Raw genomic sequence first — 22,903 nt, 5'->3', positions numbered from 1 at the left:
AATGGTGTTGGTTGTCTTTAAAATAAGTTACAAGAAATGTAACATGTTCCGTACACATTTTTTTTTAAGTATGTGGAAATGTCTATCAGTATCTAGTCTTTGTTTATACTACTGCTTTCACTTATGCTTTTGCTGTTACAATCTACTATAAAATTAGCATAATTTTGTATAATTTTGTAAATTTGTATAAACTTTGGTTCAATAACATGTTTTTACTTTGAGCTAAATGGGGACTTATATCATAGATGTGTGTCTTTGACACAGAAAACAGGTTATAAAAATTCTTATTCCCATCTCAGTGGATATGCTTTCCTTTTGGAGCAAGGTATTTCAGAAGGGAATCTGCTTCAAAGTGTGTATCCACACATAAAAACTTCTAGGTTATACAAAACCAGGATAAAGAAGTGTGTTAAATACCTTAAGACCGTTGGTAAACAATACTTATATCTTTCAAAACAGCTTGTGGTTTCTCACATTTAAAAGGATATACAAGTCTTTAAAGTACAGTCCCCTGACTCTTTAGCTGGCTATGTTCTGTTAAATTAGTCCAGTGTAAAGTGGTACAACAGCTGTTGAATTTATACGGAAGAATCAGGTTGTATCTTGGAAAAGGAATGGAGCCTGAAGAACACAAAATGCTTTGGAAACACACTGAATATGCAGAGTACTGCAAATTGTACTGTCTCCCATTTCTTCTCATTTGATTTAGCATATCCTTTCCAAATCAACAACAAACTCTCTTGAAATTCCATGCCCCCTTATTTCTCTGCAGTTGTAGTAAATTTACACAGTAACCCAAAAATTTATATACCAGATGAAAATTTTCATGTTGTTGACTTGAAGAATCTGTGCTGTATTAGAGCTCTGACTCCAAAAACGTGATGAATCAAGTCTTCAAATGGTAATTGGAGGAGAATTTCAAAGAAACTCAGTAATAAAGGCTTAGTTTCTCTAATATTCTGATGCCCTGGTTGAATGCTCTGTTCTGAAGTCTCAAGCAACATTATCATGCCAAAGTCTGGATATGTAGCTGTTGTTCCTGTAGTTATTGCTCTCTAACTGTAAGATTTCTGGGTACCACTGGTATGCTTTTTGTCAACCATGTCATTCTCTTTTTTTTTATCTCCCTCCCCCGCCCCCAGCCACTCCTAACTTCACAATCTCCCTAGCTAAAAGTAGTATAAAGTACCCATTTTATTTTCCATAAGAGTTTAAGTGCAATTTCCAGCCTTTTACTTTCAGGAAATTGGATGAAAAGATAACACACAGTCATTTTCCAGATGTTTACTCTCCTCCATGTACAGATGTCTGATATGAACTCATACCATGACTTATTTCTGGACTTTTCTGGCAGTTCAGTTATATAAATTTGGATCAGTTCAGTCTCTGTTACTGGAAGATTAGGTGTGATAGCAAATTCTCATTAATCTTGTATGAACATTTCTAGGAATTGCCTGTTTCATTACAGGTGTTTGGATGCTCCTTTATTAAAGCCCTTTTTTAATAGATGTACTGCTTTCCCAATGTTGAAGTGATAGTTGTTACCAAAGTAATAAATTTCAAAACCTAAGAGCTCTATACAAGGAGTTTAATAGCTCTGTATGACTTTAGTGGTATATAAGCAAAAAGAAAAAAAAATTAAAAAATCTAAACCCTTGCTGTACTTGCCTTGAGGGTTTAATTGGCAATTTTAACTGTTCATTCTAACATCTGTAGCTTGTTCCTGATTATTTTGTGTGTGTGTGTGTGTTTATTTTGGAATGTCCCTGAGTTGTTATCCTTACATTACCAACTGTTTGCTTCAACTTTGTGACTATATTTTATGACACTTATTCCCATTATTGAATTTTAATGACTATACTTTCCAGTAGAGAAATATATAAAATACAAATATGAATGTGCTTCAAGGAAAAATGGTTGTCTCCCTTGTATCTGTACCTGGATGAACAACCAGTACTTCAGTGGAACCAGGCCCTTTGAATACTTTCTACTGTAATTAGATCTCATAATTTAGGCCAAAGTAAATAGGTATGTAACTCTTATATCAAATAGTAGTTCATTTTATTCATGTAGTTAATTTTTGCATGGTGACTGACAAACATGCATACACCCAAAGGTATATACACATGTATTCCAGAAAAATATTTCATTTCTTGCCTGAAATCTTGTGTGCCTCATTAACATTTTACGGCGGATTTATTTTACGTGGATTTTAAATCTTAAAACTAAAAAGGCATGAATACCTTTGTATAGGTAGGACTCTGACAATGCTAAGAATAGATCTGAAACTTCATTTTCTTCATTGTAGGGTCAGTTGCCAGGGGAAAAGAAAATAATCTGTGACAGGTCTGTTTCTCACTTGGAAGAAATTATGTTGTGAGATGGTGCAGCTTAAGATGTAAAGAAGAGTAGAGGAAGTAATTCTGACACGATAAGGTGACAGAAAGCTGCTTTGTCCATAATCTGCAGTTTAGAAGTATGTGCAAAAAGGGAATTTTATTTTTTTTTTTTTTAAATTTAGAGTTTAAAGTAAAGAAAACAAGATTTTTACAGGCAAGTGATAGTTCTGGTTTTGTATCTGTCATAGTCTTGAAAAATCTTATGGCAACTTAGGTATTATTTCTACTGTACAAAGGAGAGAAAAAATAATAATAATTATAAAATATTAATAATAAAAATCATTCTTCCAGACTCCCCAAAAGGGAGTTGACAAGTTTTTCCTCATTCTTCCTATTAGTATCTGTGTGCTAATCATATAAAACAAAAAACAAATAAACTCATAATCATCCTGTGGAACATAAGTACATTTAACTATTTATTAGCAATAATGGAACAACTTTCACTATTTTGTAAGAAAGTATCCATCTCCTGAAAGCATTCCTGCACACACACACAAAAAAGTTACATATAATATTTTCCATTAGAACAAGTCAAGCATATATTTGTGACACAAACAGAAGAAAAACACAGCAGCCTGTGAAGTACTTGTCTGACAAAAGGTTAGTCCTTTCAATGGAGCAGGTGACAGTCTTTCAAATGTATCTGTCATGGTTACAGGAGCCACATGAGGAGATCTAAACATAAATATAACAGGAATAATGATGTGAGACTTTATCTTGTTGACACAGAAAAGAATATGTCTCTATTTGAGTAGTTCAGCTAATGGAAACTGTTTCTGTGAGTTCAGATTTTTGGTGAAGTATTTATGTGATGAAAACTTGAGCTTACACATTGAAGTAGTAATCTGCCTCTCATATAGAGCTGAACTTGAAAGTGAAGCAACAGCAGCAGTTTATCTTACAGTGAAATTAAAATTCAAAATGCTTTCTATATCTTTTTGGCTTGATAGTTGACTCACTTTAGCAGACACAGCAAGGTGGATGCAAAGCCAGTCCTATGGCAGGTAGTGAGGTGTCAAGAATATTTAAGAGGGTGATATCCCTCTCTTTCTGCAGTAAATTTTTATCTTTTTTTAAAAGGTCTGCCATCCCTTCATGAGGGAGGGTGCATTTGGTTTTGGTGTTTTTCTGTTTGTTTTTTTTTTTTTTTTTTTGGTGTTAGCTTTTAAGAGTTGTATGAAGAGCTGATTGGTCAGACTCATATAATTTTATACTTGGATGTATTATTGAGCCTGTATATCATTATATATTTATTTTAACCCTTTAAAAGCTTACTGAAGTATTTTAATGTCGATGGAACTTAACCTTTTAAGCTAAAATGATGTGCCTTCACCTAACATATGTTGTGTAATGTATGCTCTATTCTGATAGAATATCAGGGTCATATTGCAATCTTTAATTTCTCCTTTAATTTTTAATCTATTTCAATACATTGTTAAAAGTTTCAGTTAGAGAGACACAGTTGTCAGTTGTTTCTGCTTGAACCCTTCTTTTACTTGTAGTATGCTTTTTAGTGATTATTTCTATTTCTTATAGTTTATGATATACAAGAACTTATGCACTTAGTCTTGCATTACGAAAATATCCAAGTTTTGAAAAACTCCTTAATTTTCAGATTTTTTTTTTAGGCACTATATTTAAAAAAATAATATTTTTAAAATGTTTTGCTTGTTTCTGTGGTATTTTCTCTCTTCTAGTTATTTTTTGTATTTCTGGTTCTAATACTCTGTGAAACTAATTTTAAAATTTGACTTTTTAAAGTGAAACTTATAAGTGTTATGGTTTTCCTTAGTACAGATCCAAAAAGTGATTCAGAGAGTGATATTTCTCTTGCTCCCTGAAATTAGTGATGGCAGGTTTAACAGGGTTCCTTAATCAAGAAGAGGAAAAGATGCCTGGAACTCAAAAAGCCTCAAGGTCCACTAATGGGATTTTACTTCAGACATCTGTCTGTATTCTTGGCTTCCTCGACATGATATGTTAATTTGTGTTTTTCATAATCCATGGTAATGCAAGATGTTTAAATACTTTAGCTGTGTAATACAAGTAGCCCAGTGAATATTGAATGCAACTGGATTCTGAACATGTTGCCAAGTGGAAATACAGATTTGGGTTCCTACTTGAAGGTCTAAGCAAGACTATTCTTAGACAATATCTGAGCCATTGCATCTATCAGAAGAAATATATTAATATATTTTTTCTTGAAAAGGTTTGATTTCTAGCTGTTTGGTTTTTGTTTTTGTTTTTGTTTTTGTTTTTGTTTTTTTAATTTGTTCTTTGTTGAGCTTGAAAACTGAAGATCCTTTCCACAAAGTACTGAGAAGGATGACAGTGGTTTGCTGATATAATAGTTGTACCTTAAGGTTGTTTTTTTTTTGGCGTACAATTACTTATAATACTTGTATTATCACAGAATGGGTAAGGTTGGATAGGACTACAGTGGGCCATCTGGTTCAACCTCCCTGCTCAAGCAGGGTCATCCTAGAGTGCATTGCACAGGATTACATCCAGATGATTCTTGAATATTTCCAAGTGAGGAAGATTCTACAACCTCTCTGGTCCTGCTGTTCCAGCGCACAGTAATGTTCTGGTTGTGCACACAGTAATGTTCTTCCTCATGTTCAGGTGGATCTTCCTGTGCATCACTTTCTGCCTGCTTCCACCTGTCCTATCTCTTGGCACCACCAAGGTGCCAAGAGGATGGCTTGGCTCCGTCCTCTTGACACCCTCCCTTCAGATACTTACAGACATTGATAAAGTCCCCTCTCAATTTTCTCTTCTCAAGGCTAAAAGGCCCAGCTCTCTCAGCCTTTTCTCATAAGGGAGATGCTCCTGTCCCTTAATCATCTTTGTTGCTCCCCACTGAACCCACTCCAGGAGCTCCATGTCTCCATGGTACTGAGAAGCTCAGAACTGGACACAGCACTCCAGATGTGGCCTCTGCAGGTCTGAGTAGAGCAGCAGGATCCCTCGATCTGCTGGCAATGGTCTTTCTAAAGCATCCCAGGATATTACTGATCTTGGCCACCAGGGCACACTGCTGGACGCTCAGTTTCTTCACAGAGCTACTTTCCAGCAGATCAGAATTATCTTTGTGGTGTTCTTTGTTTCAGCTGGGTGATAGATAGAAATACATGTATAAGTATAAACCTTTTCTCCTTTGTTAGTGATCCCTGTTTTAGTTTTGGTTTTAGCATTTGTCTCAGTTTAGTGAAGTTAATGGACTTGTGTTTTTTAAGTGGTTGTTGAGGCAAATACATAGTATAAAAAAGGAAAGGAAAGGGTAGATAATATTTTTAAAATATCAACTTCATACTAAACTCAGAAGTGTTTTAGCTAGAAATTTCATGAGCTTGAGCCTAAAACTATTTATCCTTCTTTTGTCCCATGCACAGTTCACTATATGATTGTGTGCTACTCTATTATAATATCAGAATGTTTGCTTTGAATAAACTAGTTCAAAGTAGCTCTTGTCACTTTAATATGCTATTGTTTATTACTTGTCTGGTAACTAGTCAGGCCTACAATGTTGCAGTTTCATCTACAAGTCATCTGTAAGTTACAGCATCAAAAACATATTTTGGGGCAAAAGAAGGTCCTCTGTGATCCAGTCAATCAAAATACCCATGCATTTCAAGATATTGCACAGATATTGCACTAGTGGTACTCATTTTAAGTTGTACTCTTAGCCCACTTTCACTGAGGAAGAGAAAACCTATGTACAATCTGTCATTTTATGATCTTCTCTAAATTTCATAAAACTTCTTCAAATATGGGAAAACAAAAGAAGGCAGAAATGCTTATATTTTGCCTTTAGACAGCTTCCTCCAGCATATTTCAAGTTGCATGTGGTGACCTACTTCAAAGTCTGTTTTTTCCTGGGGACTGCTGTGAGCAGGTCTGCATTTGTAGCTTTGAGTCGGTAACTCTAAGCCTCTGCATTTTTAAGAAAAAGAGAGATGTCCATACAAATTACAAATCTAAATCATACTTTTATCAGCTTTCTTTGAAGTACTTAAAAAGAAACCAAACCAAAACAACACGCACACAAAACTTGCTAAATTTATCTTGTTTATTCAATTGGCAGATCCACGTTAAAAATCTGATTTCAAGTAATGCTTTGAGCATTCATTTAAAAGTAGCTGACATGCCTTACGATGTGAGACATCACCTTGGACAGTGTTCTAGTTCCAACATATTTCTTTCACTACTAGCCTTGATTATAGCCAGCTGCTTAAGGCTTTGCTGGAATAAAAATGGGATACATTGCATATATGAGTACAAGCAGACTTTAGCAACACTTCAAAGGATGTCTTGTGGGAGGAAGCACAAAGATAAAATGACATCAAAGCACAATTGTATGAATGATAGCTGACAGCAAATCTCACTGAAGTTGTTGCTGTCCTCTGTTGCTTGTTGCTGTTGGAAGTTAGCTTTTCAATGATATAAACGAGGAACTGCTTTGGTTTTATTTCTGGCTTCTGGCTATCTTGAATGGTTGTGAAGCCAGTTAATATAGACTTATGAAGCAACCTGTAGAAGTGTCTTTCTCTGAGTAGTGAAACTTACCTTACTGTAAAACTTCTAAGTGAACTAACAAAGCTTCGCACATCAGATACTACAGACAACAAACACTGCCATACAAAAGCTGAAAAGTTGAGCAAGGCTCTGCTCCAGCAGGACTAACAGGACAGTCCTCATCTCAAAGAGTTTACAATGGGCATTGTCAAGCTCTGACTGAGCTACTTCAGCAAAAATGTTAGTAACTGTAAGAAAAAGTAATTTCCTTTGTTTCATGTCTATGTTATAACAGTATTATTAAAGTCTTACTTTATAACATTTTCGAAAATTAAGTTGTGTATGTACTGAATCTGCATTGCCATGTATGATCTTTCATGCAAGGCAACAGTTTAAACAGCTTTTTAAAAAGAAAGAAGAGAGGAGAAGGGAGAGATATCTTTATACTGTGGGTTTTAACATATTTATCCAGGTGAAGTCTGGTGAGAGTTATTCTGTCAGACAGCCTCTTCGTAAGTTAAATTACCTGATAAAGATCATTATATGTCAATGAGTCAGGCTAATCTTTCAGACTAGTCTAGATATGGCCATGGAAGACATTGTTTATTGATCATTTTTAGTAAATGTCTGAGAGAAAGCATTCAGTTTCTCAAAGTCATGTAACAAACTGTGCAAGGTTACTTAGGTAAACAGGCACACATTATCTGTAGAATTGTATCATAAATTTCCTGGGTTCTTAATATCTAGTTGTTTTGTTTATTTGTTTTTTAAGAAAAAGGCTGCTACAGAGGTCTGGATCCTTCCCTTCCTTTTGTATGGCACATCATGTATAGATTTCTGACGGATGTTGCTGTGTTCCTCGGTCCATGAAATCTCTTTGCAGCAATATGAGCAATGCAGCTGTAAATGAAGTCAACAGCAACTCTATCAAGGAAATGTTTACTTTGATAATAGTCAGTTATGATTCTGATATTTAAAAACATACTAGTCTCAGTCAGGGCATCTAAAATGGAAAATTTTTGCTTTGTCTGTCTTAATGATACAATGTAATTGGCTTTGGTTGTTTGGGGATTTTTTGTGGGTTTTTTTGTTTGGTGTTGGGGTTTTTTTGGAGGGGCGTGTTTTGGTGTTTTATTTTGTGGGTTTTTTTCTGTGGTATTTAATGATTCATTCTACAGAAATATCAATAAACTATGCAATATATTAAACTGGTCTTCACAGATATTATATAAAACTAAATATCCTACAATAAACAATGGAAAATTAAATACTGAAATGAAATTATCATTGGCATCTCTAAGGCTAGTTCCATGTAAGTACAGTGGGAAACAGAACACTGTAACAGATGGGAGCTGAAAAGCATGCCAAGTTAACCCAATCTTAATTATACTTCTTAAGTGATGAATAAATCCAGAGTAAGCAATCTGAGCATGTACTCAATCAGAGAAATCTATATAATTTGCTTGGACTGCTGCACTTTCTAACTCACAATTTTATGTTCTACAGTATTGTTGGGTAAATTTATTTCTCTATTTTTCACTTAGCCATTCCAAGATAGAAGGCCAACATGCAGCCCTTCAAACTCTGATATCCTTTTCCATATAAGGCACTTGTATACATACTGGCATAAATTTCTGGTTTGTTTGAAAAGTTCATTATTGCTCTGAATACTTATGAATGTTGATAATATTTTTCAGATGTTTATTTCTTCTAATTTCCTAAAGATTTTTGCGATTTCATTCCAAGGAATTACTTATGTAAGTATAGCAGACTGCATTTTATTAAAAACATGCTTATTTATTATAGTTATATTATATTTACAAGTTTAACATAAAATTGTATTTTGTAACATGTTTCCTCTTTGACCTGGCAATGTGATGTTTTGCTAAATGCTACATTCTTGGTAGGTTAGTAGAGTTACAAACAAAAGAAGGAATGCAATTACTGACCCATTAAATACTGAATATAAAGAGCCAAAGTAGAATAGTTCAGGACTTTTTAAAGAAATGAGTCATTTAAAATTGCGATATCTCTTTCTCTTGACAAATATTCTAATGAAGGGATAAAATGGCTCAATATTAATCCTCTCTTGTGACAGAAGTTAAGAAATGGGGAAAGCATAATAAATTAATCTTTTGTTATAGATTTGTTAAGATCCAGTTATTATAATTATTACAGAGACACCTCTGCCTGAATTAAGGTGCAAATGAGACCATACGCCTGAAGTCAATAGTATGGATTTTAACATCAAATGTGAGGTAGAGAGAGATAGAAATAGGAGAAGGAAGGGAGGGAGAGAAATAGAGTCACAGAGAGACAGATTAAGTAGAAAATATTACCCCTCTGTGGATCTCGACTGCATCCCGTTGACCCTCTTCTTCTAGTCTTCTTGGTGGTGAGGGTCTGGCAAAACACAGACCTCAGTGCATTAACATAACGTTGAGGCTGGCTGGGAATGCTCACTTCCCTGAATGGAGGAAGTTTTACACAGTCTCCTTTGGATCAGGTGCATTCCTCTGGTGGAAGGCCTCAGGAATGGGTCTAGCTGGGTGCTTTGGGGGTCTGATGGTTTATGACCCTTTCTCAGACAGGACAGCTGCCACTCAGGTAGTGCAGTTTGGCCTTCACTGGGGGAGGTGGGAGGGGAGTCGGGGAGGGAGAGAGGGAAGTTTTTGAGTTGTGTAAGGGAGGGTAATTACCATGATAAAAAGTACCATCTCTCCCTGCAGGGTAAACTCCCCCTTGGGGTTGCAAGCCTGGCCTCAGCCTTCCCAAATGGGCTAGTGTTTTGAGTCATTAACCATTAACAGTCCAGTCTCTGCAGGAGGGGGAAAGTGTGCAAATGAGCCTGTGGACTATGGACTTCCCCCAACCAGAGCTGATTTTCACAGCTGCTGACACACTCTTCTCCTTCCCCCTGCCTTGTTTACTTCTCCAGACATGACATAATTGGACAATAGTACCACCTTTATCTTATCAGGTGGCTTGATTCACAGTCCAAATTCCTGTCAAGAGGCACAGTCAGGCTTTAGTAGTCACAGCTTCTTTACACATTTTTGCCATAATGGGCCAAGTCCTTCTGTGATCTAACAATGTTTAAGCCATTAACTATTTTCAGTCTCACAAGGTGTGATACTAGTCTTTCCATTCTTATTACCTGATGTTCCAATCCCTCTACATTTAGAGACTTTGTTCATGTCCATTTAGCTTGTATAAAGAAGGGACTTAGTGTTCATACCTCTATTTTTCCCCTTGCTAAGGCCCTTAACTCTGAGTTAAAATTAAGTAATCTTTCAGGTATACAGTCAGTGTATAATACCTTAATTCCCAGTGTTCATGAGTCTTTTTCCCTTAAATTTAGAACACAGTAGATTGCAGCAGGAACAGATTCTCAGCTGAAGTTTGCATCTGTCCTTACTGATCATTTTCCAGGAAGGTGCTACCACTCCTCATGAACCGGTGGGTGTTCAATTCTTAAAGTAGAAACAAGTTGTATCTGCTTCTACAGCTTTTTGGCTTACTTAGTGGAACCAAATGTAGCCACAGATGTATGAATTTCTTGGATTAAATTAATATTATCCTTTGAACCACCCTGGCACTTCCAAGAATTTGATGCATTCAAGAGAAGAAAAATAATCTAGACTAGGACAGTCAGTCTATGGTCCTCAGGTGTCCCATTTTCTGATCTCATAAGATACTAACATGAATTTTAAAATACGTGGAATAGGTTATTACCAAGAACACTTTTCTGTAATGAATTGTTAAATTATCTTCTGTACACCATTGAGTAGCTTTATGTTTCCTGAACTCTCAGCTGCTTCCCTAGAGAAACAAGTTTCTTCGTGTGTCTAACTGTCAAAATTCTTGGGCCATTTCTGCCAAGTCACAAAGAAGTATAGCAGTCTCTAAATGTTGAACTAGTGTCAAAATTGAAGTTTCACTGACAGTTGCACCTGGGGAGATAGGAGAAATAAGCTATTACTGGGCAAGCAACAGCATGGTCACACTAAAGTATGTGTCTGTAGAAAAAAAGTATTGTTAATCCCAGAGTTTGCAGAATTGCACTTTTTTGTAGGTCTGGGAAGAGGACGCTAAGGTTATATGATAATCATATCAGACTATCTCCAACAGATCACAGCCATATCTTCAAAGTTGCTGTTTTAAGGAATTGCTTCAATGAGGACTTCTCCTATAGCGGTGTTAGTTTGGAATACTCCCTTGCTTTTTGCTCTCAAAAAAGGCAAAGGTCTTTGAAGTTTCCTATATCTTGAAAATTATCTCTCACTGAGGAATCTTCCATAAAACAGGCTTAACTGCTCTTAAGTTCTCTATCTGCTGATGTCTATTAAAAAAAAATGGATATTCTCATGCCACTAAGTTCTAATATAGGAATATTTAAAAACAGCCTTTCTCCTTTACGGCAGGGGAGGATAACAAACTTGATGAAGCCAGATCCATGTATGTTGTTTTGAATGACTCTTGGGTTGCTTGTCTGTCACCCTGGAGCTATGACTGTGGTACCGCTAAGGTTTCCAAATTTGTCCTTCAGTGCATGAGGAATATCTATCTGCATTTCTCTATCCCTTGATGAGCAGTCATTTCTTGGAGTACTCTGCTGAGTGTAGGGATGGCTGCCTTGGGAACTATCAAGCATTAAGTCTAACCTGTTTAGTTGTAGAAACTGCATAAGATTCTCCATCAACCTAGCTATGCTGACTTTCCCTAGAAGTGGTTTATAACTTGTTTAAATAAGACAATCTGAACTGACCTGTCTCAATAGACTCTCTAATAGTTTGAAATTACACCTATGCTGCTCTTAGAATTTCCAGATTCACCTTTTAAGGATTAAGGGAAAGGTTTTCATCTAGATTAACAATAAAGGATAGAGGTGGAATCTGTTCCATATTGTTTCACACAATTTCACAGGGACTTACCTGCCTTGTATTTCTTACTTAATCTTTTAGTAGAGCCAGCTTCAGTGGACGTATAGATTTGCATCCAACTAATATACAAGAATTCTAAAGGGAAGGCTTCAAAAATTAACTTTGGCATTGCCATCCAAATAATTTTTAGCTGTCATTCTGCTTTCTCATCATGTGTGGTTTTTGTGGTTTTTTTTGTTTGTTTGTTTTGTTTGTTTTGTTGTTTTTTGTTTGGGTTTTTGTTTGGGGTTTTGTTTGGGGTTTTGTTTTGTGTGTTTTTTTTGTTGTTTGTTTTTTGTGGGTTGTTTATTTGTTTGTTTTGTTGTTGTTGATGGTGATACATGTTTTATGGAAGAGAAATAAATTTTAATCCAGAAGTGACATTCTTATCTGCAAAACCTCTCAAACAAATTTTAATGAAAAAACACCACCAAGGGATTAAATGATTAAAAGTGTAAGGAAAAGTTCCAATGGGAAATGCAAAAGTGCAGCACTCCTGGCTGCCTCTGTGCAGCACATGTTGCTGCCTATAAGTAGCCAAGGAAGGAAAAAATGCAAGAAACATATTTTCCAAAGTTATGACAAACCAAGAGACTGGAAATAACCTTTCCTCCCATCCCCATCTCACCTCCTTCCCACAGTGCTCTGAACAGTTGGAGTGGACAGTATCAGGATCCATCTGGCAAGGGAATTCTGTGACTTTGGTAGAGCACTGAGAGAGGAGTAAAAAGAGGGGTGTGTACGCACACATGGTGTTGAATATCGTGGGGGTTTTCCATATCACAGAAGTCCCCTTCACCAAGAAAATGACTACCAGCTTTCCAAGAACTGGGCCCAGGTAGTGACAACAGACTGAGTGTGTTCTGAGTGTGTGGCTGTGCACACTGATAGCCACAGCTGGGTGAGTGGGTACTTGGTGGAGGGCTTCCCAGCACTCAGCTCTTGAACTGAGTAGGTGTTGCTCTACTCAGCTGAATTTGTCTCATCTTGGACTTCGTTTGCCAGCCATTCTCTGACGGAGCAGCAACAGACGCAGGTCAGCCTGTAACGGTAGTGTGGAGAATGTCTTCTAGCGAAGGAAGGAAATGCTGGGCCTGCACCTTGCATCTGAAATTTTAGGAAAGGGCCTAACTCACATTGTATATGTTATTTTCTGAGTTCAAGTTTGGAAATGGCATGAGTCACACACCAGGGATGTTGTGACCACTGTTTTTTTTTTCCAGGAAAATGAGCACCAATGGAAAATACACTGACCATTCCCACTTAACTAATCATCTGTTAAAGTAATACCTGGTGTAAAAATAAATGAATAAATACAATTTAAAAAAATGTCTCCAGACCCATTTTCTCACCAATGAACAACATGACAGTTTCATTGTGTCCTGCCAACAGAACAGTATGCAGGAGAGTGAAGCCTTTGAACTCTTGTGAGGAAGAACTGATATGCAAGAGTAGCTGGAAGAAGGTGAGACTGAGTGCATATGGCCAGAGTTCATTGCTGATCTGTACTCCTTGATCTCTCATAGAGAGACAAGGTAAGCAAAAACACCTCTTGCTAAGATGCTCTTCTTCCCTGGTGCTGGACAGCAACCTTGCTGTTGGAACAAAGCCTGTCTCCCTGCCATATCTTGGAACTGTTCCATTTTTTTTACTATCTGCCCATTTTATGTCATCCCTTCCCCACTACAACGTTGTGGATGGTGAAAGAGCACAAAAAGATTTTAGAGGATACCTGTTTGCTTCTTCCCTTTAGTATCTTATTATAGAGTCATTGACTACAAATTCTTTATGAAGTTGCCAGTAACATCTGTCTGCACAGCTTCCTGCAACAACACTTTCTAGAAGTTCACTACTTACTGTATAAAGAAACACTTCCTTATGTAGTTTAAATTCATTTCTTCATGCTTCATAGCTTTCTAAAAATACATTGGCTTTTACAAAACAAACTATGAAATTATGAATTTTAAATCCATCCAACTGTTTGGGAAACTTGAAAAAGAGAAAGATTAAGTGGCTCACAGTGCTATAAACCAAACTATTTGGTTTATAGTTACAGTTTTTATTGTTTTCATAAATATTATTTGGTTTATAAATCAGTATTCTGACTTGCTGTCAGGGTTCTCCAAAAACAACTTTACCATTTCCAATAGGTTCCTATTTGAAAGAAATTTAAGAGAATATAATGAAGTAAGTTTTGAGTGATAAGTTAATAAATCCTGGCATCATATGTTAGAATGCTGTCCGTGACTACTTTACCCTGGCATTTTAATACCATAGACTGTTCCAATGAAAGGAAAGTTCAATATTCCAGGGACATCTTCCATACCCGATATTATTGGTTCTCATTTGCTGAAATACCAAAAGAAAATATGTAACAAATTGTGCTTTAATATACAGACAGAATTCCAAGTGTCCAGGATGTAAATATACAGTACAGTATAAGGGTTTGGGCTTTTTTATGTATCTGATGTACTTTGTTTTTATCTTTTAGGCCGAGGCAAACATGTAGCCAATCATTACAACTTCACAATCAATTATTTCAAACACATTATTCAGTGTAAGGTAATACAGTACTTTATAATTTAAAAAAGCATCTCTACAAGAATCACTAATCGACTTACCCCCTCACACACTTTATTTACTTAATATCAGAGCCAAAACATCCTTATCAATGGCTGAAATGTTCACTTACAGTATTGTATTTTAGGATGTATGGTCCTGAAATTGTATATTGAAGGAAATATATCGAGTGACAGAAAAATGGCACTGATCACTGCAAAGAACAGTTCATTTTCTTCAAAGTCGAAAACTACTGAGATTTTTTTTCCTCTTCTGTGACTGGAGACCCCCACTTCCAAAGAAATACCAAGCTATCCTTCCTAAGTGTTCTTCTGCAAACTCCATCAATATGAGCTTGTGTGATTTATCAAGTTAGGCTCTTAAACAAGTTTGGTTTACTTGGTTTTTGTTGTAGGTTTTTTGTGGGTTTTGTTTATTTGGCTTGGGTAGGGTTTGGTTCTTGTTTGTTTCTGGGAGGGGCCCAAAAAACCCCAACATGGCTGAATATATGTGTAGTGATATCGCTAAGATGTTAATTATTTTTAGTGAAGCCAAGAGTTCAGTTCAATTCTTAATCCAAAATTTTGATACATTTCTAGATGAATAAGTTGTAAAAGAATAAGAAGCAATGGAAAAAAAGAAGCAATTGTCTTTACAGAAAATCATGGCAACCAAATTTTAAATTCAATAGAGGTTCTGTTAACCTTTTTACAGTGAATAACAAATGCCTGTTAAAGAAACATGAAAGTTAACTAACTGCAGAGAAGCAGAAGTAGACCATTAAAGGACTCCACAGAGCAAATAATGGAAGTGAAATTCTGAATCACTGCTGGTGAACTATTGATATTCTTATAATGGAGTGAAAATATTGATGGAAAGAGGTCCTAAGACTAAATTCAAATCACACTTTCCTGAATTTAGAAGCTGTTTAACATAGAACAAGTAATCTGTTGTCTGTCAGACTTGGTCATGTCATATACACACAAATGTAATAAAACTATCAAGTTACTTTCTAAAGGATTTCAAAACTTTCTGTAAAAGTAACCAGTAGTAATTAATGTCAGAGAGCATTTACCTACCTTAGAAATATAGCATTTACCCTCATATTGACACATAGTGCTTGAAGAGAAATTAATTGCTTGAAGCAAGCAGTAAGTGCAAATAGTTCCTTTAGCTATCACACATTCTGACAGGATGCTAAGGCAGGAACAAGTCATTAAGTTTTTGCAGCCTTTTACAGCTGATGATTTTTTATTTTTATTTTTTACAGTATTGGAATTGAGAGATTACATCAAGTTAAACTACACTTGATGAAAAAGAAATACATCAAGAAAAAAAGAGAGAAGATGCAAATGTTAAAATGTTGATAATGTTTTGTACTGACATTTTTAGAAATCAGTCTTGTTGTTCTGTGGCAGTTCCCTGAAATATGGCATAAAACAAATAGTTCTAAGCTCTAACTCCACTGTTATTGTGTGAAGCCTTGGACTGTTTTAAAATCATAGATGGGTGTGATTTCCTGACCCAGCTGAATTCAGATCTAGCAGTTTTTTGAGTAATAATCTTTGAGGGTGTTAACAAGGAATTGTGATCTCCAAATGCCTTTTAGAAAGAATTTTTTCAAGACTATATGCTATGCCTGCTGTGCTGTTCATATGGATTTAACCAAACTTTGGTTAAAAAAAAAAAACCAGATTGGGAGCTTGTTATGCCTTTAGGAGGCATAGAGGATTTCTCAAAGAAAAAAGGAAATTGGGCTACTAGATTGCGATCATCTCAAAGTTGTCACAGTTATACTTTCATTCCTACAACAGTTCTTTAGCTAAAATCTTATTTATGAGAGAAAGAAGCCATAAACAACCCAAGAATAAGAGTATGAAAAGATGATTTAGAGTAGCCTGTTCATCTGCCATTTTGTGGCCCATGGCAGTATCGGTATCTATTATTGGCCCCCAAGGAACCCCACTCCTGACCAGCTGCTAGTTTGACTTTGAGCCATTAACCACCACATCCTGAGCTTAACAATTTGGCCAGATACGCACCCATCTATGGTCCATCTGCCCAGTTTATCACCAGGTTATCCATGAGAAGGATGTTGTGGGAGACTGTGTCAAAAGCCTTGCTAAAATCCAGGTAAGGGACTTCCTCTGTTCTGAGCAAATAATTTCCTCATAGACATCAACCAGATTGGTCAAATGGGACTTACCCTTGATAAATTGGTGTTGGCTTTTTCCACTGACTTTCTTGTCCTTCATATGCTTCCACAAGCAACTGTTTTATAGTTTGGGGCATAAATTGCTTTTCCAAATGTTGAGCTCTTGGATCTTTGTATTATTTTGGTATTTTTTGGTACTTATAAATGGGATTAAAAAGAATATTGCTGAATTCTCTGAACTTCATAACAAAATTGATTTACAGTTAAAAATTAATAGAATAGAATAACTATTTTAACTGTAGTAAAATGTATTAATTGTTTTATTAAAATTGTATTTAGTAAACTAATATTTTACGTTCTTATGGTTAAATTTAAAGATAAGTGTTAGACATTTTTCTTTTGAAAACTATGAAAAATATAAGAAAAAATCTTATAAAGAGAATCTATTTACTACAATATACTTCCAGGTACTTACTGCAAGTAAGGTTTCAAAGAAATATTAAGACAGTTCTTTGCAAGAATTATGCATTTTCAGTTCTTAATCAGTATTTCATATTTTCCTTTATCCTTTGTTAATCTCTTGAGATTTTAATAGTTTGAGTATAGGATGTATTTAGAAGATCCCTAAAATCTTTCTACTTGCCGCAGCCCAGTGAAAGGAGAGGCGATGACAGCACGAAGGGTTCTTGCTCTGTTGTAGGTGTTTATTAACACAGGAATGCGTGAAGGTACAGAGTCAAGGGCACTATCCCCAACTGAGGCGGGGGCTAACCCCTATATAAGGCTTGGAGTGGAAGGATCTGGAAACTGGGAGGAGCATGGGACTAAACAACCAATGGGGATTCAGCAACATGCATAACTTAACTAGGAGCCAATAACATGAAAGGAGGGAGATGGTGGGACTGCCCACACTGCGGCAAATCCTGGCCAATGAGGGAGAGGGAAACCTTGACCAATCAGGGAGGAGAAAATTCATGAGGGGACCAACATGTTCATACATGTCCAAACACAATACAACAAATACAACTGGGGTACAAACACCAAAAAACATGCATTAATAGTAAACACCATAACCATTAGCCAAACAACAACAGAACACCCCACCCATTCACGAATCAGGCCCAAACCGCCTGCAAACGTCCGTGCCATCAGGCAAGAGTCCTTTTAGCATTTTTCACACATCGCGCGCCATTTCCTGTACTCCTCCTGCTTCCTTCGTTTGTCCTCCGCATCTACTTGTTTATGAACAGGGAAAGCAAAATGTCACTACTTTGTCAAAGGTCGGTGAGTGATATTGCATTATCGTCAGTGCTATTTTGAGCCAGTAGGAGCACTAGACTGCTGAGATTTATATGTTTCCAAGACACAGAATGCCGTGGTTTTGCCCACCAGCCCATCCCTGGGGCTAAGGATGGTTTTGTCCAAGTGATTTCCGGACCAAAAAACCAATCAAAAAGTTCAGTGATGCCTTTGCTAATTACATCTTTAAGAAAACGGAAGAGAAGGTTGGTCGTGCAATTGAAATTAGGAGCAGCAGCCATGTAGAAGAGTAGCGGGCCCGAGGAGGGCCAAGGCCCCCTCCTCCCCGGCTTGGGCCGGGAGGGGGCAGGTGTAGTACTGAGGCCTTCCTTCTCTTCTGTAAAAGAGTGAAATAAAAAAAAGGTTTAAAAAATGAACTACTTGGACAGAAACCACTGCAGAGAAATTCCAGCGAAGAGATAAAGGATTTTCAAGGTCAAAGCTGGTAATTGCAGGAGAGAGAAGAAAAGTTCGAAGGGGGGAGAGCTACTTTTTCTCCCTTTCACTCTCCCTCCCTTCAACAGGGTAAAGACTGAAAAATAAAACCCTGCCACTTGTAAAAGTTTGTTGGGGTGAGGAGACCCCCCATGCAGTTCACAAAGGAGCTTGTGGATTTACCAGAGATTTGTGACTTTGACAGAGAGAGAAAGCCTTATGCTGGAGCAGAAGCAGCTCAGATGAGGCAGAGTCCTGTTAAAGACTTTGTGACCCTCGAAGGGATCGATGCTTATGCTGGAGCGAGACGGCTCGGATAAGCTTGGGATCTCAGTGAGAGATCCATGCTGCTGGTGCTGAAGATTTGTGACCCTGAGAGAACCTATGCTGGAACAGAAGACGGCTCAGGTAGGGATGTTGGGATCCATGTTTGGGATCCATGCTAGACCATGTTGGAGAGGTCTATCAAGGACTGTTCTCCCATGGGGAGGGACCTCCATAGGGAAACAGGGGTGAACTCTTAAACCATTATCCCCTGTAACCCTGTGGAAGAAGATCCATAGTAAGCAAGTGTCCCCTTGCAAGCCTACGGAAGAAGACCCTTCAGGACCTGGGTAACCCCCAGCCTTCGGTTTTAACCCAGGAGAGGGGTAGGCCCAGCCCTAAAGGCTGACACAAAGAAGAAGAAAAAGTTCCAGCTGCAACGAGAGTGCTGCAAAGTTACTGGAGAGAAAAAGAGAACTGGAATTCCGAGAATAGAAAAGGACTGCTTCTCCTCCTTGGACTGATATAAAGGGAGGTTGGGGGAGAAGTATTTTCTGTAAATACATAATACCTTTTACTTAAGTAGAATTGTTGTAAATATAATTCTTTAGTTTTAGCTTGTTAATAATAAATACTCATACCTTTTTTTTCAATTCAGTCTCTTTTTGTCTGCATAAACCTTCTCTCAACTGATAGTAATTGTATGGGGGGTGTAAAAGTAAATTGAGCCAAGGCAAAACCACGACACAGAAACAGGAAAATAATATAAGGAATGAAATTGCTGTTAAAATTATGGAAGTATCATTCCCCTCCACTGCAAGTCAAAATGCTGACATTAATGTTATTTCATCTCAGTGTACCTGCAGGCCCTTTACTATCCTGTTAAATCTCTAAAAACTATCACAAACCTTTATAGAACCAGGTTTTGAAATTTGTGTATGTAAGTTTTAGTATCTTAAACATGTGGTTTAACAGGAGAGATCTTGTAAAGTTCTCTTTTTTGGGGAGGGGAGGGTGGGTTTGTTTTTTTGTTGTTGTTTTTGCTGTTTGTTCTGCCAGTAAAACACCGAGTTTGGGTAACTTTTTATGTGTATAATTTTACATAACTAAGATGGTGGGGGAAAGGATTATTGATCTGAATATATCTTTTTTTCTTTGGGTATTAAATCATAAACTGTTGAATTGCAGTTGTCAGCCTCTATCTAAAAGTGCGGTTAACTTTTATCCATCTCATTAGGTGGGTAGTCAGTGCTTTGGCAATAGCTCCGGAAGACACACATTTCTATACCCTGCCTAGGTGCATCAGTTGCTGATGATCACTCTTTTTTCTGTATATGGTCATAACATATATAATGTATTGAATATTTTATGACTTGTTCATGTTTAAAAATCTGGTATCTTCTGTACTGCTTCCAAATAATTAACTGAAAAAACTGAAGATTGTCTTGATTGTGTAAATTTCTAGCATTATACTGGGACATTATTTCGATGGAGCTCAGAGTTTCTGTCTTAGGCACCCCAAAATTTCATAAAACATAGAATCGTAGAACCATTCAAGTTGAAAAAGACTTTTAAGATCATCAAGTCTGACTGTTAACTCAGCACTGCCAAGTCTGCCACTGAACCATGTCTCCAAGTGGCACATCTCCATGTCTTTTAAATATCTCCAAGAATGGTGACTCAACTGCTTCCCTGGGTAGCCTGTTCCAGTGCTTAACAACCCTTTCAGTGAAGAAATTTTCCTAATATTCAATCTAAACCTTCCCTGTTTCCCAAGCTGTTTCTTCTTTTCATATTACTTGTTACTTGGGAGAAGAGATGCCATCCACCTGACTACAACCTCCTTTCAGGTAGTTTTAGAGAGCAGTAAGGTCCCCCCAACCCTCCTTTTCTCCAGGCTAAACAACCCCAGCTCCCTCAGCCACTCCTCCTAGGACTTATGCTCCACACCCATCACGGGGTTCATTGCTCTTCTAATGAGAAGCACTATAATTTAGCTTTTTTTAATAAAAATTCTGAAAGAATTTCTCTCAGTATTATTCCTTTCAGTTAGAAAATCTCTAATGCTGACATCTGAAAAGGTAGTTTTTTGTTAATAGGCCAAATTAATTGAAACAAAACTGAATGCATGTGTTTCAGTTTGTAAATTGAAATTGACGATAGCTGATGAAGTAACTAAAGTACTATTAAATTCAATGAATTTCCCCCAATTAGCATTTTCTAAATTGACCCAAAATTGACACAAAATATCACAGTAATATTATTTTGTGAAGAGCCAGGTGTAAAAGAGTCAAAGTTGATCAGGAAATACTTGAGTTTGGAGATACCTGAAGTTCCTATTGATTGATTAGAAAAATCCAAATGCATTTTTGTTTAAGACTCTGACAGTCCTTTCCAAAGGCCATATTTGCATCCTGGTGCTCAGTTGTGATTTAATGTAAGGCTGTGCTTTGTTGTTAATGATGGAAACAGCAGGCGTGATTCTGTCAAGAGATGACAAGGCTTTTCATTGTAAGGTTTTCAGTTCAAATATTAACTTTTGTAGGTATTCTTGTCTGTGTAGAAAGTCCCATGCTGATTCCTATTAATCCATAGCTTGCAGAAGCATAACAAAGATGAAAGGTGCTTTCAAGATCCTTTAATGTATAAGGTACTCTGTCTAATACCTTCTTGAGGACTATCTGAATGAAAAAATATATCAACATTTTAGCACACTTGAGATACTTCAGATTCAAGACTGTATATTTGAAGGACATATGATTTTATAGCATGTTTTTGTCATGAAAATAAGCACATCCCTTCCTGACTGAATAAAAGCAGCGTAGGAAAAGGAGTTTATTTTCAGTGAGTGCCTGTTATCTCTGATGTGGCATGAAACAACTGTGTTCTGGGAAATGAAGTAGTGTATAAGGAAGAGCTAAAGGACAAAGAGATTATCTGTTAGACTGACCTAAGGGCTACAAGCAAGGAAACTGCCAGCTAAACAAAAGTCCATGAATATACATCACAGCAGTGCTGAGCTGAACTATGTCCCCAGTCCTTCTGCCCACATACTCAGACAAGACAAGCAAGTAGGAGGGCAGGAACTGGCAGAGCAATTTTTCCTTCGCTGTGCCTCTGAACACTGTATCAGACAGAATCCCTTCTTTACTCTTAAAGTGATTTAAAAAAAAAAAAAAAATGAGACATTAGGCTGTTTTCCTAGATGGAACAGTTAAGAAACAGAACAGAACGGTAACACCTGCTGTAGGTGACTCCAGAGTCCTAATTCAGAGTTTGTCTCCACATTAATGACATTTTTGCTCCACCTACTGGTAGAAAGGTTTGGACCCTTCTTGAATTGCCGCCAGGCACTTGCACCTCTTTCTGCAATCAGTCCTCTTCTTCAGATTAGAAAATTAAATTTCACTGTGTAGAAAAAAGAGTGATAAAAATACGTTGATATCTCTTTCAAAAATTTGGAACTGAGAGAGAAATTTTAATTTTAAGGGGTCATGACTCAAAACATAAAACCAGAGCAGTGTTCCATGTGGTGAAGATGGATGATGCTCATAATTTTGGAGGGTAAAACAAAGAACAAAAACAAACCCTCAAAAATATACAAAATGCCTCTCCCAAACATTATACAACTTTATACTTTAATATTGTAGCTATTAATTAGTTTATTATCTAAAATCCATCTTACTCTGGCAAAGCCCAAAACTCTTTGTCCTTATGTCATCTCCCTTTCTTGCCTTATTGGCATAAGGGAGCTGACAGTTATTTTGAAGTGCTGGTTTGATAGCAGTGAGCATGTCTCAGTTCTGAATGCTCATTTTGTCGTATTGCTTGATTACTAGGTGATATCAAGGAAAACAGGACTTCTGAGTTTATTTGCACAGCTGTTGTGATTAGTTGTGTTTGGTTTGAAGCCAGAAGGTTCTCAAAGGTTTACTCTGCTGCTTCTGAAGCTGTCAGCTCACTGCCTCTTTCTTGTTAGAATGATATCCAAACACTGATTTGTTGGATGTATTATTTCATTCTTGTTCACTGGACTGAAGTCAATGAATAAGCTTCTTTGAGAATTACTGATTCAACAGCAGTAGTCTTCTCTTCTAATTGCAATCTGAGGTCTTCATGAGGACACTGTAGTAACATAATAACAAATCTTTAACAAGGTTTATGTGGTGAAGTTCATATAAAATGGGAAAAAAAATCACAAGCCCTCTAGTAGCCAAGGTTTCATTGACATTCTGCAGGTTCTCCCAGTTGCAGTAGGTACAATTCTTACTCTGTTTAGACCAGTGTATCTGAATTCATATTAAACCAGGCCGTGCTAATCCCACCCAAAATCACAGAATAGGTAAGGATGT

This window comes from Myiozetetes cayanensis, unplaced genomic scaffold (genome assembly GCF_022539395.1).
Source record: "Myiozetetes cayanensis isolate MyiCay16 unplaced genomic scaffold, myiCay2020 scf1, whole genome shotgun sequence".
NCBI lineage: Eukaryota > Metazoa > Chordata > Aves > Passeriformes > Tyrannidae > Myiozetetes > Myiozetetes cayanensis.
The sequence above is the reverse complement of the archived record's forward strand: the minus strand, read 5'-3'. Positions refer to the sequence as shown.